We start from the raw sequence: 19,210 nt of genomic DNA, 5'->3' as shown, positions 1-19,210 counted from the left end.
CGGTTTCTTCAAATTCTAAGCGCCCTGTGCTGCACTGAGTGAACTTCACCGTCGACATAAACTCTAACACCTGAACCTGTAGTAGAAGATGTGTCGGTGTGCGAGTGCACAGGCCCCTGAATGCTTTCGATGTTCTGATTTACGTTATCCGCTTGCGGTTATACTAGTGTGTCACAGACCACAGGGGAAGTAAAAACGTTTGAGTCTGGCAGTAAACATGCTCCGATGCATTCTGCAGATCTCCACTGAAACCGCGCTGATCTTCCTGTTGTTGCCAACAGGAAGCTGGTAGGCTTGAGCAGCATGCTTACAGACTTTACACACTCATGTTTCTCTGCACACTAGAGAACACTTCAACGCTTCAATGAAACTATACTTCAAAATGTTAAAAATCCGGTTTACACAGCTTCCCTGCTTACCTCAAATGTTTCAGCCAAGACATGTTTGGTGTCTGAAGTTTGCTTCTTTAGTTTGAAACTGGAGCTATGAGGATAATGTGGTGAACGCATAATGGAAACTTATAACCAAACCAATTAGCATCATGCAAACTGCATGTCTAAATCATCACACACCTCATATACTGTCATGCTGGCATGTGATAGACAAAGCATGGACACAATTCAGTTTTTAAAGGAATGTTTCTGCAAAAAAAATCCACTGGCCAAGACGTTTGGTGTCCACATTTTTCTTCTTCACATTAAAACTGGAGCTATGAAGCTAACGTAGCTAACAAACAGCAGAAGTCTGCAGTCCCCCATGAATGCATCCCCAAAGCGTCTCTCAACCCACTCTTCCAGGTCATTAATAAGGTTGTGCTTGGGGCTCTCACAATCGTGATATTTTAGCTGATGATTAATTGTCATAAAAATAACTGCGAATAACTTTTTAATGGTCTTTTCCTGTTCATTTGTTTGCAACTAGTACAGCATAAGCCTTAAGGCTGACTAGCCACCTTACTAGCTATGCTTACGTAGTAGCTGACACTGGTTATACTGCACATGCACTGTTGTGCACACACTCATACAAATGTCTACAGCTCCACAGAATTATGTATATGTGTTGTATGCAAAGCTACATGCTCTTGAGTGAAAATATAAGCAAAAAACACTCAGCATACATGGTAAAAACTTTACAATTACCCTACACAGCTAACAAATAAACACACATTACTCAGTGATGCTCTCTAAACATGCTACAGCACCAGGTTAGAATTTTTTTGTTTTCGTAAGCCCCTCGGGGTCTCAATGCAGTAAATGCATTTACTGCTTTCTTTTATTTACATTGAGTGTGTTTACATGCACTCAGTAATCCAATCATAATCTAATTTCTGCAGTTATCTGATTATTCAAATGGTCATGTAAACACCATACTCCGATCGAGAAATCTGATTAAGATATTTGATGAAGAGGCTGGATTTTAGCTCAGTAATCAGACTCCTCAGTGCATGTAAACTCTTACTCTGATTTCTTTCGGATTTCTCAGTCTGTGCATGCGCGAGAACAGATGGCGGTACCGGAAATAAGCGAGCAGCGTTACTGTGAGATGACATGAAATAAAGGATTTAAGTAATCTTCATCTTCTACATGATGTATGTTCATATTTTCAGGTAAAGCTGTGCGATGCTAAAAAAAAAAAGCTGCGGTATAAAGTTTGAGTTTTACATTATGTTTATGTCGCGTCTTATTCTGAGAGTTTATTGGCTGGTTGTAAAGCAGAAATCCCGATTACTGCCTGACTCATATAAATCCGGAGTTTTCCCATTATCTGATTACTCAAGTGCATGTAAACACGCTGATCGGATTACTGACGAAATCTGATTTTCTGTAGTTATCGGATTAAGTGCATGTAAACGCACTCATTTTGCCTCAACCCACCACCTTCAATTCACATGTTGTTTGTTGCAGCATGAGCATGAAATCTAACAACTGCAGAAAACGATCTCAAATGGAGATGGTTTGAGAGAAGAAAAAATATTGGCTCACTATTGATTTCAAGTGTTGTAGTGCTGAACTAAAGAAGCAATATTTGGACACCAAACACTTGGTAATCGACTAATCGACTACATATTGAATACGTTGTTTTGTGTACAAATTGTGTGAATTCTCATAGAACTATTCCATTACGATGGCTGCTACTTGTGTTTTTAGCTATGCAAATGTACTTTTGCCCATTCTTATAAATAAAAATAGGTCATATAGTATCAGAAACCAGGTGTAGTGTGAGGCATGCAGTTTGCATGATGCTAATTCGTGGAGCATAAGCTTCCATTACTTCTTAGCTACATTAGCCTCATAGCTCTAGTGCAAAACTAAAGGAGCAAACTTCAGATAATAAACAATTTTTGGCTCATCTATTACATTCAGGGTAAAATTATGCACATTTGATTTTCACTTTTTTTGCACAAGAGAACAGGGAGATTCCAAGCCCCCCTAAATTGAGTGATAATGCAGCACCAGCTCAACAAAACCACTCAGGAAGTCTCACCTGCGCCAAGGATGTAGCAATTTTAGCACCAACTTTCAATACAATGAGGATTTTTGTAAACTGGCCTCAAGTAAAGTAACGCAACTACAACATCCTCAGTAGGGATCTAAGATACCGAGCTAACACTGCAGGCGAGGTCTATTGTTGCACTCTTCTACTCTTCTCTGAAAATGAACTCATTCTCTCTCTCTCTCGCTTCCTCTTTCTCTCTCTCTCTCTCTCTCATTATGAGCAAATCCCTACCAGATGAAATCACTCCGTTACAAGTGCGTAACCAAGCTGTTCATGCCCACACCTGTATGACCTGCTCTTACACACACACACACACACACACACACACACACACAGTGAAACACAAACTATTATAAGTGAAAATAAGTTAACACATCATCTTACAGAGAACACACTTCGGCACATTTGTGCACTAAAATTAGCAGAAAAAAATGCCACATTTTTGTTTGTTTCCTGTAGAGAATGTCAACTTATTTTCACTTACGAAATCAACAAACAAGTACTTTGCCCGGAGGGTTCAAACTTTGAAAGTGCTCTACCTACTACTACTAAAACAACAAAAGGGTAATAATAAATATTCAATATTTTCAAACATGTTTGATTTTTCTGACTTAAAACGGTTATGAGTCTCATACTGTGAGATTGTCAATGATGTAACTGAACAAGTGATTCAGACAACAGCCGAAGAGAGAGCAGGCGGAGAGAGATGCATGCAGACACAGGAGAGCTGCCTGGTGAGTTCAGGCAAAGAGTCTCTCTCTTTACAATTTCAAGCCAGCTGCTAGTGTGCAGTGAAATATTTCTCCAGCTCTCACTGTGATATCTGTGTTTCTCACCATATATTCAGCCCAAGTTTGCGTTTTTTTCATTATGCTTCTTGTGTTTGCATAAAAGCGCTAATGGTCCACTTTATCTTTGTTTGTATTGGCAAGATTTGGGGGTTTGGAGTGCTTTTTTTTTAGCCGAAACGTGTTACACATTTTTACATCACCAATCGAGGGGATTCTGCTTCCTTTCTTCATCTTCTAGCAGCACATCTGCAATATACTAACTGCAGTATCCACCCATTATAACATTTGACTCTTGACAGACTGCTAATCATGGCAGATGGGCAATAAAATAACAGAGAAGAAATGCATTTAATTTTGACACATTAACAAATGTAACGAATTTATACTATGATAGGATAGTCAAAATTAAAAACGTCATTTTGTGGCACTGAGATATGAAAGCAACTGATGTATAATGTGGTCAACTTCAGCTGTTGCAATGTGAAACCAACCGAATCTAATGATAAAGATGTGATCTCACAAAAACACAAACCCTGGTGTGGACTTCAGCAAATGAGAGGTGTTAAAACAGCTCTAATTAACGTTCTGCTAATGTGACAAACTACACATGTTCACATGGTGCAACAAATGTACAGAACATAATGTTCAAATTATGCTGGTTTATCTTATCTAACAAGATGTTCACTGATGAATTTTCACTTTGAATGCAATGTTAATCACAACATGTAGCAATAAAACTCCAGTACATATTTTGTATTCCCATAGAAAACTGCCTATTCTAATTATTGGGTCAAAGCTGCTTCTGTTGGCAGATTTCACGAGTCTAGAGCTTCGCCAACAAAATTACCCTACAACTGCCACGATGGGAATTAAATGACTTTTGTGACTGCCTCCAGTTTTTCACCAGTTATCGTAAAACTGCATTAGATAAGACACTGAGAGCATCAACAGCAGCCACTGGACTAACAAATTCAGCTATTCACTGGGATAATTGCTCTAATGATATCAATAAAAGCTCCATTAAATTATAGCAAAAGCGACTGATAATCTCTCTGTAGAAGAGGCTGCGGGTGCCCCGCTGAAAGAACAGCTACTTCCTGCTGCTTTGAGCAGACTCTGACGGGTGGTGCAAGACCACAGCACAAAAGCTGGGGAGAGAGACATATTTGGGTAAAAAATAATTTACATCAAGTTAGCAAGCAGAGACCATGAAGGAAGGAGGAGAGTAGGAACAGACGGTTCTAAAACTGGGGTTTTGGGACCGAGGCCAAGCCGCTTTAGTGTCTGTTAGATATTAATGCAGGTTTTAGCCTCTCATTCTTCATTTTGGAAACATGTTTTGTAACACAATCTTTGAGCATCTTCAATTAAGATTCTGCTAATTCTAATCATCTACAGCCCATGTGTCAAACACAAGGCCCGTGGGCCAGATCAGGCCCACGACACAATCCTATCCGGCCCGCAAAAGTGTTTTAATTTTCTATTAATGTTAGCCTGTTTCACAATGCTCTGAACTACAGTCCCCAGCATGCACTACAACTTAATATGTGCTCTGACTCTCCTATCCCAACAGCAGTCTATGGGACAACAGTTACACCTCAGTTCTACACAATTCTATGCAATTTCACATGAGTAATATCACCAAACACAATAGTCAATACACTAGCTGCATTTCAGCTGCATTTCAGCCAATATAAACACTTAACGTAAGCTCAGCTGCTCAGAAACTGAGCCCAAGTATTAATGAACTTGCAGGGGGCTCCCGAGTGTCTAAGCGTTGGCCCTATCATCAGGAGATCACGAGTCCGATCCCAGGTGATGCTACAGCCTCCGTAGCCGGGAGTCCAAGAGAGCACACCTGGCCTCGCTCTCTCTGGGTGGGTGGGTAGGATGGCCCCCCCTCTCCCCCCATCACTTAACGCAATGCTAGTCAGCGCAGGCGTCTGTTAGCTGACGTAACAGATCTGGCGGTTGGCGCTTTCCTCCAAGTGCATTCAGCTGTCCAGTGACGTTGCATGAGCAGCAGTTCGAAAGAAGCGGTGGTTGGCTTCACAGGTCTCGGAGGAAGCCTGTGTTAGCCTTCACCCTCCTAGTGTTGACAGTACTGTGTGACTGTACTAGAGGGTGGAATTGGTGACGACTAAATTGGGTAGATGATTGGGTTAAAATCCCCCCAAAAAAATAATAATAATAAAAAAATAAAAATGTATGAACTTGCAGCAAAGAAAGGACACCAGGTGTCTAGTTCAAGCAGATAGGTAGGTTTAAAAGACTGAGCTCCTGGGGACATTTAAATTTAGTGGTTGAGTTTGCCACCCCTGATCTACAGTAATGTGCGCACCCTTTCTTTTGTTTAATTTCCAGTCAGAATGGCTATTAAGTACAAGTTACTCATTTTTAAGGGTCAGGAAAAAAACAGAAAGGACAACTCAATGCTAAGGGTCTGGAGGGATGTGCAGCTGTGAGAAGCAGAAAATACAACCAACTTCTAAGACCGAACTTGGGAGGCGTCGAAAAACAGCCCTGCAGATTTCTTTAAAAAAATTGTACTTAACCTTTCTGACTGGAAGTTAAACCAATGAAAGGGCGGTGACTGACTGTATGTGTGGTATACATTCATTTTTTCAGTTTACTGAGTCAGAAAGGTGGTACAAAAGAAGAGGCATTTAACCGCAGCAGTAACTGATTTCCCAGTGATCTGGTGTGTCTGTAGTTCATTACTTTGCCTTGCAAATCAAATAAAAAGTTAAAATGCTTCTAGAAAAGGAATCAAGATACTTTGGGCACAAGGAACCAGCGGAGAACCAAGGGCAGCCAAACATGCCACGTTGGACTGGCTGCGGAAGGTTCTACAGTAGGCCTTGCAAGGCTGGGAACACTTCCAATTATGGCTACTGCCGAGCATGGTGGTTTGTTGGTTTCTCTATCCCTCCCTCTCTCCCTCTCTCTCAGATTACAAACCCTCTCCCTTCTCTCTCTCTGTCTTTTTATGAGTTAGCTACTAGCCACATCTGCTGAACAGCTGCCTCCATAAACACAGGGTCCAGCTGCTATTCGTTCAGTTATATATAAACCACCTTACATCATCTCTGTTGAGAAAGGGGAAATAACAGGTTTGCTGCAATGAGTACTGAGCTACTTGCTACCTGAAATTAGCACAGCTTTCATTATAATTTCTAAAATAAAAAATCTGCAAGAATCTTTCCCACGCAGTCGTGTGCGCTTGTTATGGATTTGTGATTTTGAGAACGCAGCAAAAACCAAGACAGCTCTTCATGCCTTCTGACTGGGTAAATGTCTGTGGTCAGAGCTTTTATCTCAGACGTGAGAAACAGGATTTAGAATGCAAGACAGGTAGTGTGACAACACTATGAGGCAGTAAAGCATCCTGACAGCTCTTATCTGACATTACTCTCTGCAGGTTTTATAGGTAGCCGACACAAAGAATGGGCACCTTCGCAGGAAAGTGTGTAAAAGAAAAAGCCTAAAACAAGCACTTAAATTTTATTTGTCAGGTTACATAATATTCTGTAGGGCAGCATCACATCCGTCAGCCTCAACAGTTTGACAGAATTCATGACTTTGTGTCCTTTTTGTGCTTTCATCCGGGAGTGTTTTCACTACAATGTCTATCATGCATTATGTAAATGCATCATACAACTACTGGGAATCCAATAAATACATGGCAGTGGGCTTCCTAGACCCAGTTATCTGGCCTTTTACTGCTAGCTTATGTGCCAGCTAGCAGCCTGAGATCATGTAGTGCTTGTAGTCTTTCAAACATTTTTCTCCCATGTTCAACATACGTCATCAGAAGGGGGTTTTCATTGTGGTACCACTGTAGATTGCGAGTAGCAACGATGACCACAGATGTAGTGATGGTGGTAGTGATACATTTTGCATTTTGGCCAGAGTGCCCCATTAAGAATCTTTATTCAGTAACTATTAAATAATTATTTCATAGCTACTAAGCCTGTCATAATTATTACATAATTGCCTTATCATAATAGTTTAAGTGAATTATTTTCCCCTCGCTTTCACAAACATGTTTACAGCACAACAAGCAGAATGTGAACTGGGTGCATTTCCATTGAGTGATTTCATGCAAATGCACATACATTAAGATTTAGAGAAATAATAGTAAATGTAGTGGGTCTTACGAAAACAATAAAACTTCTGACTGATGCTAGAACACTTTTAGAGGGTGGCGATGAACACTGTTTATTTATTTGATGGTAATAACACCTTTAGAGTGCAGTGGTGAGTAATGTTTGTTTATTTGATAGTAATAACACCTTTAGAGGGCGGCGGTGAGTAATGTTTGTTTATTTGATGTTTGTTAATAACACCTTTAGAGCGCAACAGTAAGTAATGGTTGTTTTTTTTAATGTTTTTAGTAACACTTTAGAGGGCAATGGCAGGTAATGTTAGTTTCTATGAGCTTGAGGCACCTGTCTTCACTTGGAAGCAACTAAGTATCGTGAAGCTAGGAAGCAAGACAGCTAATCACCCATTTTCCCACTTCTTTTCCAGCTGCATACAACCAAAAATTCATAATTAAATTGTTCATCTTTTATGGTAATTAATCGTCACCTAAAATTTCGTTGTGACAGGCCTACCACTACTATGAAATTAATATGTATGTTGTGTAGTTACAAGACTGAAGAACTGATGTGTTGGCTTACACATGGACCTCTACTATTTAAAGTGTTAAAAGCACGCATAGACACATATAAACAGACATACAAACATATTAACTATAGGTCATGAGGTCTGACACTCTAACACCACTGAAGTGGCAAAAGAGGCAAAAGACACTCATAGAGTGTAAAATCTATCAGCTTTATTAACCGAGGTTACCACAACGAATGACTCCACTAACCTTTCAGTCTTTAAGTCCTACTATACAGTTGCTAGAATCTCTCTCGGCCACGCTCAGCGAAGACGTAGTACAATGTGTTCGCTTATTTGTGATGGGTGGGCTCGTGACGATGCATTGATCGCTGGCCTTGGCTGAACTCAGCTCAAGTAGAGACACATCATGCTCTCCTGGAGACGGATACACGTCTCCATGGCGACTCAGACACAAATTACCAGGCTCTGTGCTGGGACGCGGTGGGGTGGTTATATAATTGAGATGTGTGCGGCCTCACGACACACAAACCAGCTTGTTTATGAATCAGTGCTCATCCGAAAAGTCTATATTCACTTTGTTGACGTTGCTTAACGAGAACATAACCTGCAGACAGGTCTTACATTTGCAATGATAAATATAAGTGAATCCAAAAATACAACAGGCACATAATAAACTTTCAAAAGACTTTGAATTCATATTTGCCATTTCCACTTCTTATGCTCAGTCAGAGTCACTGGCCTGATCTTCTCCTCTTGCTAGCACTGCTGTCGCTCTCGAATCAGTGTCCTGTCACCCAAGCCTTCACCCGAGACGCTGAAGGTGAGCCCCGAGCCGTCTGCATCCAGCCTAACATTTCTAGCAAGGGAGCCGAGCAGCTGCCTCGAAAACCTCTTGTACCTCCGGATGTCTGTAAGCAGGTGCCCTCTGTGAATGTCCTCCAGGAGCCTTTGGAGCACATCTTCAACACTGGAATCTGAAAGAGAATCCAGATGTTTCCTGCCCAAGTCAGAGGAGCCTGGATATGCTCTCTCGAGCCTCGTTTAGCACAAACTCCATCTCCTCCAAATTAGTAATGGGCGAAAACCGGCGCTCAAAGTCCCCGCCAGGCGCTACAAGGCACAGGGAGTGGAGGTCGTTCTTCCCAGCATCTTCAATAGCATCCCACACCTCCTCCCACTCCTCATCACCGTTGTCTTCACTGTCACCATCATAATGACGGTCCTCATCATAACCAATACTGTAGCGCTCTCCCAATGTATCCTCCTCTTCATCATTGGACATTTCATTCGGGATGGCTCTCTCCAGCTGGGGGTGTCAAGGCTTCCAGTACTTCTGCCCAAGAACATCAGGCCTACACGCAAGATAATCCACTCAATGCAATCAAACAATACATTCGAAACAAAAATTCTGGCTACGAAACCAGAACAGCACACCAGAGTGGAACAAGCCGGTGTGTTTCAAAAGGCTAATTAGTGGAATGTTGCTGTTATCATGCCAATCTGATATTGCTCGAAAATGACACCATTTGGTTGAGAGTTCTACCAACTCAGATCTCACTGATTTAAGTTTAAATTATTCTCTCTTATCCTGTGTTTACATTATGATGGTAGATAGCTGACAGCAAACTGGATATTCCTTTGTTTTCAATGAAGCAGGATGGAACATTCTGCCAACGTCAGCAGCAGCCAGCGTAACGTTCCACCTAGAGTTACTTTTTTTCTTATATTATTAATTGTCAAACAAGCTGAACACAAACATGTCAGATGACTCTTAAGCGGACTGAGACAGTATATAAACAAGCCGTGAAAGTCTCAGATAAAAAGTCAAACAGACATTATCACTGTAATATTGTTTTTAAGCTGGGGAAATGTGGATATATTCTCAAACATGGTATTCATTTTTTAAAATCATACATGATCTTGGCCCTCAGTGCTTGGAGAGTTTGTAAGTAAAGTCACAATCAGGTCAAAAAGGACCATTACAAGAGGTGACTAATCTGTTTTCAAAAAAATACATAAATAAATAAAAAATGGTTGCTGGATACTTAAATCTGCCAACCTAACTTTTAATTACATTACATGTTTTGTATCTTTGCCTTGTGTGTGTGTTTTACGGGTTTAGTTTAGCGTGTTTTGAAATTAAACACTTTTTTAATGCTTGTGATATCTCTTTTTTCCTATGAGAGAAGCACTGTTTACTTTCAATATTAACTTGCACAGGTCCTGTAGACGAAAACTCGCCATGTGGCTAAATCATATTTACATTATGAAATAGTAATAGTTGCTTAATGTGTATTACCCCTGTTGCATAAATAAATAAAGTAAATGAGGAGCTTGATTTTCCCAATGTTTGCTGTCAACAATGGTGGTGGAATAAAGCGGATGTAGATTACACAACAACAAAGTGAAAGAGTACAGAGCATCTTTCTGCCTTTTTCCACCTTAAGAAACAATCAACACTGGTAAACTCTCCTCTGACAATCACCATTTTGCGCCATTATTTCCATAGCTGTATGCCACCCTCAGCTGCATACTGCTAGGAGGCATGGCCAACATTTAGCGCAGCATTTAAACACAAAAAAAAAAATCACATTCATAGAAAGTTTTCTAAAGTGAAATCAAAATGAAGTAATACTGCTTAGCCTACAACATCTACAGAACTTGTCACTCAGAACACTGCTGCATTAATAATTCATAAATTCATATGTGCCCACACTTAACCCTGTAAATATGGCATTACAACACGTCTTCGGCAATAATCAGCCACACTCACTCTTTTTCCTCTTTCCTCATTACCCCGTACGTTTTAATTAGCTTTACCTGCGTCACATACAAAAGCAACAACACACAAAGGTTCCTGTTTCCATAGAGTGGCAAGTTCAGGAGATTTCCAATTTGTTCCATGTATTCCGTCACCTTTTTGACTTGCTATGGATTTGGAAGAATTATGTTATCTCTGTCTGGCATAAAACAGACACACAGTGCCAAGAAATTAAGACAAAGACAATCACAAAGGCTTTTTAAGTGAATTAGCAAGAGTGATCTTCACTCCACCACCTAAGGAGCTTCTACTGTTTCCAATAGAGACAGTAACACCACACAAAAACATCACACACCCCATTTGCGGAGGATGTGGTTGTGCTGAAGACATGCTTCATAAAACTGATGTGATTTCAAAATAAGCCCAAAATACTTTTATTAACAACAAGCTACTACACAGTCTACTGAACAACAATATGAAATTACCACACACAAACATTATTACATTTATCAGTGGTAGGCAAACGTACACTTCGGCGATATAAACCACAGGCCTTCATTAACAATGGCACGGTTACAAAATAACACCAACGAACCAAAAGTGACCCCATCCCAGTAATACCTTATACTGCAGTATTATCTGGAGACAGTTTGAAGGCATGAAACGAGCGGATGCCGCCCTACCTCAGAAAGAGTACAGTCTAATATTCTGGAAAGTCAATTTTTTACGTTTTTGATGGCTGACAAAGATTTTTGGGATTTTTGGTTCTGGAGAGGTCCAGAAAAAGCCAGGCTGGAGTCCAGAACCTTTCAAATAAGCCGCCACGGTCGGCAATATTTTGAAGATTTCAGGTTGTACTGTTTTGTTTCTGTTCACAGTACAGAATACAGTCTGAGACCACAATGAGTTCAACACAATCTTAGAAAAGAAGGTACTAAACTGTCACTGGGGCAGGACCCCTTGTCACTGGGGTGGTACCCTCAAGGGTATATCTCAGTACCTTTAGTCAGGGAACATAACTACCATAATCCACTGAAATCACACTTTCTAAATTGGACTCCACACACCCCGTCTCGTCTCCAGGCAAGTTCTGTTTTAAAACATTAGGTTATAAAAAATGCACAAATATGTACTTTTCACCTGGAAAAACTTAAAACATGGACCTTAAAACCACTGTTGTACCTTTGAGGGAACATTTACATTATTTGTACCTTGATGAACGAAAAATGTACCTGCACAGAACCTTTACTTCTGACAGTGTAAACGGTGGTAGTGATTGAGGCTGAATATTTTTTCTACAATATTGTGCTGTATGTGTTTATATCTTATACCACACCTCATGGGGTCTCTTAACCTTGTCCTGAATCTTTGAGATTTCTTTCAGGATCAATAGCTCTTATCTATCAATCCGAGAGTAAGAACATCTTGATGAATGACAACAGTCAGGATATTGACAGACAGACTGCTGGGATACCATACTGACAGGGTGGACATCTGCACTGCTGTTGGGGTCTTTGATCTGAGGCTCTCTACACACTGCCACCCGTCAAGTGGGCTAATCAGGGCTCGAGGCACATTTACAGTTCTGAGCAGACACTTCAAAAGGCTCTCCTACAGAGCTCCGTTCATCCCTCCACTAGAGGGACTGATTCCCAGTGGAGTCTGTGGGTGAGTTAATATCATCGAACATGCGACTGAATCTGACTCTTGGTTTTAGAACAATGTCTATGGATTCAGCAAAACAGTGGGTCATTCTAGCCTTCATAACTTCAAAACGGTTAAAGGTACAAACATGGTCTACGTATCAGGTCATTCAGCAGACCCGCCCCTAACTAGCAAGCATGTCATCGAGCTGTGCTGTCAGCACCAGTGAGTAATTCAGCTCAGAAAATCAGCTAAAATCCTGATATTATTGCTCTGCTTTTTGGCCTTCGTATTCGAACAAAGGGTTAAAACAGCGACATGACTCACACATTAGATCACTCATCAGACTCCGCTTCACCATCCAGAGTGATTACATCCACCTGTGACCGTCCATCAGCCAGCAATCCAGCTCCAAAATCACCCAAAACCCACTCGCTACTGTTATATTACATATGACAAATATTATTTCAAAAGTAAAGCCTGTCTTGCTGTGTATCAGAGTTTTAGCACCCAGCATGAATCCAAGAGGACAGAAAATCAATTAAAAAAACCATGTCCGCCTTATGCTAATCGTTTACTTTTACTCATAATAACCTATAGAATGAATCACCATCAACATTATTGCACTTTCAGCTCACAGACACTCCAGACTAACAATCTCTGAAAAGGTATCTGAGGTGCAACTTGTTTTCAAGATCTCTATAAGCAAAAATCAACAACATTTTCCAGGCGCTTGGTAATTTTTGATCAGAAATAACCCAAATTCATAAAGATATCACATTTCTGATAGCATTTACATGTCAAATAATGGCACATCTGAGCAGCCCAGGGTCTCCTGAAAATAACAACATATTGTAATTATAATTGTAACTGATCCAAAATCCCCCCAAAAAAACCCAAAAATTAGGGTTCTAAAGGTTAGAGAAAACAGTAAAAGGAGCTGCTCTGAATCATCTCAAATTAATTAGCATGTCTGAGATGTTTATCAATTAGTAAACATGGTCACGACAGCAAAAATACAGCTGCACTGGAATGAGGCCTCTAGAGCCGCCCATTCAATGCCGCTACAGAGACCTGATCAATACCAGGTATATTCAATTTGTGCTTTCTTTAAAATGCATTACTGGATTTCAGATCCGCCATAATGATGCAAGCAAGACTACTTCATTATGACAGAAGCCCAGTAATAGTATGTTAAACATGTCAATGTGAGACTTAACTACTGCGATGACGCAGTGCGCTAAACCAGTCGCTATCGCTCCCTCTGCAGCTCGGCATGAAGCACGGCTTGGGGACATTTACTAACCTGATCTCTAGGAAATGTATGATGGCAGTGATAGCATGTGAGAACTCATTCCGCCTGCTGCTTTATTCAGGGCACTGCTATGAATTAATTATACAGGAGAAAATCAAACTAGGGGCAGCTCAATAAAGGGGGTTGTATTTCAACAGAGCAGGATAGGTCTGTCTTTGTCCTCTCCGTCGCTTTCTTCCTATCACTTTGTTTTTTTTTTTGTTTTTTTTTACATAACGAGAAGCGTAAATGTCGATGCAGACATATTCACTTCCGATGAAGGTTTCTGTTCCGCTGACGTTCTCCTTTATTCACAATGCAGAGTCTCTGAAAACCTACAGGAGCCATTTCCTTAGAATCAGACAGGTTTGTGGATGGATATACAAGGGATGTAATCATGGATGTACGTTGATATAATCATATTGTTATTTAGACAAATATTTAGATTTGACTGATATTTCAAAACCTTGTATCTACATTTTTGTCGTTTTTCAGTTGTGGACATAATTTGGAAATGCTTTTTGGCCTTTACATTGTGTGTAAATTTCATGATGAATGGACCAAAAGAAATGACTTACATTAAAAGTAAAGTAGGTTTTTTCCTCCTCCAGTAAAGTTACCATTTTGGAGAGGTTTTCTTCCGACAACAGCGATTTGATGATTTATTTATTGTCCCCTGAAGAGCAGAACATTTGGGTGCCACTGGGCTACCACATTAAAATATCTGCATTGTGTTCATTTTAGAAATGAAGATCCAGGTGGTTTTAGTGCCATTTTACAAATTTTGGCAGATGAATTGGTAGATATATACATAAAAATTGTCAGATATCAGCCAACAATTCCCACTCTGTAAAGAGTTGATGCAAATTCACAGCAGAAATTCTCTGTAGTATTCCTTAACCCTTGTGTGGTGTTGATGTGTTTGTTACTCAGTGGTCTGGTGGACCCACAGCATTATTGTTTTTTAAATCAATACAGCCATAACAATTTTTAAAAATATATCAGATGTTTAAAATATCACAAGTGTCCAGTGTAGGGTTCTCCTTTAGCAGCTGTAGCCAGTCAGCAGCCTGTTTATGTTATCCACCCTCACACACACAGACACACACACTAACAGCAGGCCATGTAGGAGGAGAACAGAGTGAAGGACACAGCACCTCCACACTTTTATTCCCCACAGGTTCACCCAACACCACATGTGTAATATAAATGTGTGGGGTGAACAGAGTGAAGACACTGAAAATGGGTTATTTTATATGTCCTTCATAGAGATGAGCAAAGGCCAAGAAATCTGAGGTTGAAATAATAATAAATCGCATCATTTTTTCTTTTGGTGAACACTGAACATGGGTCCCACAGACCCCAACACCACACAAGGGTTAAATACATCAGCTTGCTGTAAAGAATGGTGCATTCTCGCACAAACATGTCAAGTTTCTTGTCAAAGTAGTTTAAGGCCCTACATCTTACATTTTCCTTGACTTTAGTTTTTCTGCCTGAAGTCCACATATAACAATTATGTCATTTACGTGCCAAAAAACAGTCATGGTTCATTTTTACACGACCATTTTCTGACCTCACTATATGCCTTAGAATTAAACGGGCAGTTTTTTGTTACTGTGCCTTTTAGACTGATATAAGTAAATGAACTACATTCTGATTAGCCAACCTGTGTTGTGTTTCTGCACTGAAACACTCCTTAGAACTCCTGTTTGGATGGGGCGGAGTGCTGGAATGCTGTGGGTTGAATAGGTAGATAAATGTAAATCTGTTGGTTTCGTGACATCACAGAAACAGTGAATTAAAATCAGGCTGTTTTTGCAGCTTAGTTTCCATATATGGACGGTATGAACTGAGTAGTGAATGGTAGTCTTTTAAACTTGACCCATGTTAACGTACTACATCAAACTCTTATTTCAGAAAACATGCATATTGCAAAAGTGACCAGTACTTGTATAGTCTTAATATTGTAGTGATGGGGGGGGGGGTAGAGCTTCCCAGCATTCCTTGTGAATTAATTAGCTTTGTTCATTTGCTTTTACGTCTTTTTCCTCTACTGTTCATTTCACATGTTTTTGTTTTGATTTAAGATGTTATTATGTGTTTTGGTATTCCAATCATAAAGGTATTTTGCGTTTCAGTTAACTAGTCCATCCCTTATAGATATTTAGTTACTGTCATTTCTGAAGTCTTAACTACTTATTATCCAGGGTATATTTTGGTTTTTCCATCTGAATTTATATGACTAAATCGTTTTTTTGTAAAAGCTCCCCTCAAATTAACAGAAAATGTGTTTTATGATCATAAACATATTGCTATAAACTTCCAATTTACTGCTGAAAGCCAAAAATCTTAGACGCTCTTTGTATTATTTTATAAAAAAAATTTTACAGAGCAGATCACTGAAGAGACGCCATCTGTTTATAGTTTATAGCCCAGATTTGTGGAAAAATGGGTCAAAAATGGGTGAGTTCAGCTTCTTTTCTTATAAGGGTTTAAAATTACATCACCCATCGTATCCTGCTGGAAGGAAGACAGTTACAGCTCTCATATGACCCCCACCTTTTGAATGTAGCTTATGAAATATGAAAGTTATGAAGAATATGACGAAGTGCGTTTTGGAACCACCAGTGGTCTCAAGGAGTTGAAGAGATGGGCATAAGCGGATGTTACTGCTGCAATGTGATGCTCAGGTCATGATGTGCAACCATATGCATGAATGTTCCAGCATTTGGTACCGGAGGCTAATACAGATTTGCCGTTGTGGGAAAGTAAATGGTACAAATGCAGTAATCACCTCTATTTAGAAATACAGTACAGTAGTTTTATAATACAGTACCAGCACAGCACAAAGAGTAAAATACTGTAACTGTAGTACAGTGCATGTCTATACATAAAACCTCATACTGCAAAAACAAAAGGGCATCATCAAAACTGTGCACTACAAAACATACAAACAAGATCCCAGACAATAATGTGGATGATTTGAGGCAGTGATTACACCAATTAACAAAAATCTTCAAGGCCAAATCTAATGGAAGCACCCCTGTAACTGCACGTTGCATAAACAGACTTCCTTGTTTGCCACAACTGACTCACAAGACATGTGACACTCACAGAGCATAACACACGTACATGCGTGCAGACGTGACCCATACCCAACATGTGTCAATCACACACATGGCCTCACTCAAAATGACGACTCTGAGGCCCTACCACAAATCCACAACAGAGGAAGCAGATGTGCAGTCTTCCGTTCATGATCAGTAATTAGCAGCTACTAAATGCCAAGTTCATGGATAAATAAGACTTTAGAAACGGGGTCCTCCTAAGGTTCTTTACACCTATTATTAAAATGTAGTTTTCTGTATCTGCTGTGAACAGCCATGATCGGATAATAAGCGGACGCTCCTTCCACATTTACATCTTGTTTTGCACAGTGCTACATTGTTTTACCACAGACTTTTTTGCCTTAAACAGTCCTGAGAACTGAACATGTTAAAGGCCCATATAATGGAAAATGTTTACCCTTTTTTAACACTCTATTGCTTGTTGTTGCCACATGGCAACAATTACTTTTTTCAATTTTACTAAAACAGCAGTCATATAAAATCTGTGCTTTCCTATTTAATTGTGGAAAAAGGGTCTTTTACTTTGAAAGAACAAATACTTCATGACATCACATGACCCAGAATTCTTATTATGATGTTGTTATTACCATACATTCCAAATACCAACTGAAACTGTATTAACTTCCAACATTTGTAAATATTGGGTCATGCACTTTACTAAGTATAAGTTGGATTTGTTTGTTCTTGATGATTGATTTTAGAGAAAAAATGAGATTTTATTGGTGCTTTTTTTTTTTAGATTTTATGGTGCTCTGGTACGATTGCGCATTGTTGCCATATGGCAACAATTTACCCAATACCCCACTTAATGTTTAGAAAAACTTTCTTTTCTCAAATATTTCCAGTATTCAAACCATTTCAAATAACAAAAACATATTAAAATATATAAAATATATTTTTATCATGTTTAAGTAATAATTCATGCAATAGAGGGTTAAAGTAAGAGTCTGATGTAGTATTAAACACTGTTAAAGACTCAAAACGGTTCCCTCCCCAGTCCATTCAGTCCACATACAGAAACTAAGCTGCAAAAACAGCCCGTTTTGAATTCACTGTCTTTGTGATGTCACAAAAGACACACACATATCCAACTATTTAGCCTACAGCACTTCAGCCACGCCCAATTTTGAAGTTATAAGGACAGTTTCAGCCCAGACAATAAGAATGGAAGTCATTTTCATATTTCAGTCCTAAAGGCACAGTGACAAAAACAGCCTGGGTAGTTCTAAGGGATAAAGAGGTTAGATAATGATCATGTAAAAACCAATTATGACTGTTTTTGGCACATAAAACCACACACAAACAAATGAATTACAAGAAAAATGCAAGATATGGCCCTTTATTACAGGGTGATTCAAAAAGATTCATCCGATTTCAAAACAATTTATTTCACTTGTAAATCATTACAGAAAAATGCAGTAAGTTGTAAATAGTTTAAGTGATCATAAAGTTTATTATCCAGTTTTACAAGTGCTCAGCATGAACCTCCTCCAGCTGTACAGACAACATCAAAGCCACAGTCAAATTCATCCCATACTGGATTGAGCATGTCGGGTGTTGCTGCACTCACGGCTCTATCAGTGCGTTTTCGGAGATCATCCAGTGTTGTGGAACCAACAACGAACGCTCTGAGCTGTTAGACATTCACTGCAGACAAAAACACGTTGCACAGTTATGATGGATTCACTCTTATTGAAGTGGAGAATGCAGAACGCTTTCTGCTCAGGGGTCTCATCTCCTCACAGACTGAAGGGAGCCAACTTCCGGTGACAGTCAGAAACTCTATGACCCCCTCTTCTAATTGGTATGTGATTGGTTCCTAGGCACCTCACGGTTGTAAAAATACAGCACTTTGAAACTGGATGAATCTTTTTGAATCACCTGTATATGTCCTACACACTTTATGCATCCTCGGCTTCAACAGGTGGATAAGGATTGGATGCAAATGTGTCTTTTGTAAAACTACACTTGATTATCTGGATCTAATCAAGCACATTTCAATACTAGGTGTAAATAAGGTCTGAATGTCGAGAGCTCTTCAGAAATAATAATTAAGGGCCTCGAGGTTTGGCTGTTGTCAAATGCTCATATCCTCATACCACAAACAAGACACAAACTAAATACCTCCTTAAGTCTCCTCCCTGCAAATTACTAAGGCAATGCTGTTTATGTATGAGGGGATTTCAGAAGTGGCTAAATCTCCTGATAAGACCGCAGTTTTAACATTGTTTGCATTGCGCCAGCTGTCTGCGTGAACATGGGCAAGCAGAGGTGTGAGGAATAGAGTTATCACCTGTTCTGGGAGCTGTCACTTTAGTGAGTCTCTTCTACAGACTCGCCAGAAGGTAGAGGAACAGGTGCTATTTTTAATCAGGCTGCTTCATCAGTGTCAAATTTTCACTCTGCTGCTCTTATGATGGGAAAAACAAACCACTGTCCTTTGTCAAAACTTGACCTT

General features: G+C 39.7%; 1 protein-coding gene across 1 annotated transcript in view; it reads right to left on the bottom strand.

Annotated features, from left to right (window-relative positions):
- The window catches only part of gnai2b (guanine nucleotide binding protein (G protein), alpha inhibiting activity polypeptide 2b), a 95,253-nt gene that overhangs the window by 59,825 nt on the left and 16,218 nt on the right, over nucleotides 1–19,210 (bottom strand). The window lies entirely within an intron of this gene.

The sequence above is a fragment of the Colossoma macropomum genome, unplaced genomic scaffold (assembly GCF_904425465.1).
Source record: "Colossoma macropomum unplaced genomic scaffold, Colossoma_macropomum, whole genome shotgun sequence".
Lineage (NCBI taxonomy): Eukaryota > Metazoa > Chordata > Actinopteri > Characiformes > Serrasalmidae > Colossoma > Colossoma macropomum.
Note: the sequence above shows the minus strand (reverse complement) of the source record. Positions and strands in the feature narration are given on the sequence as shown.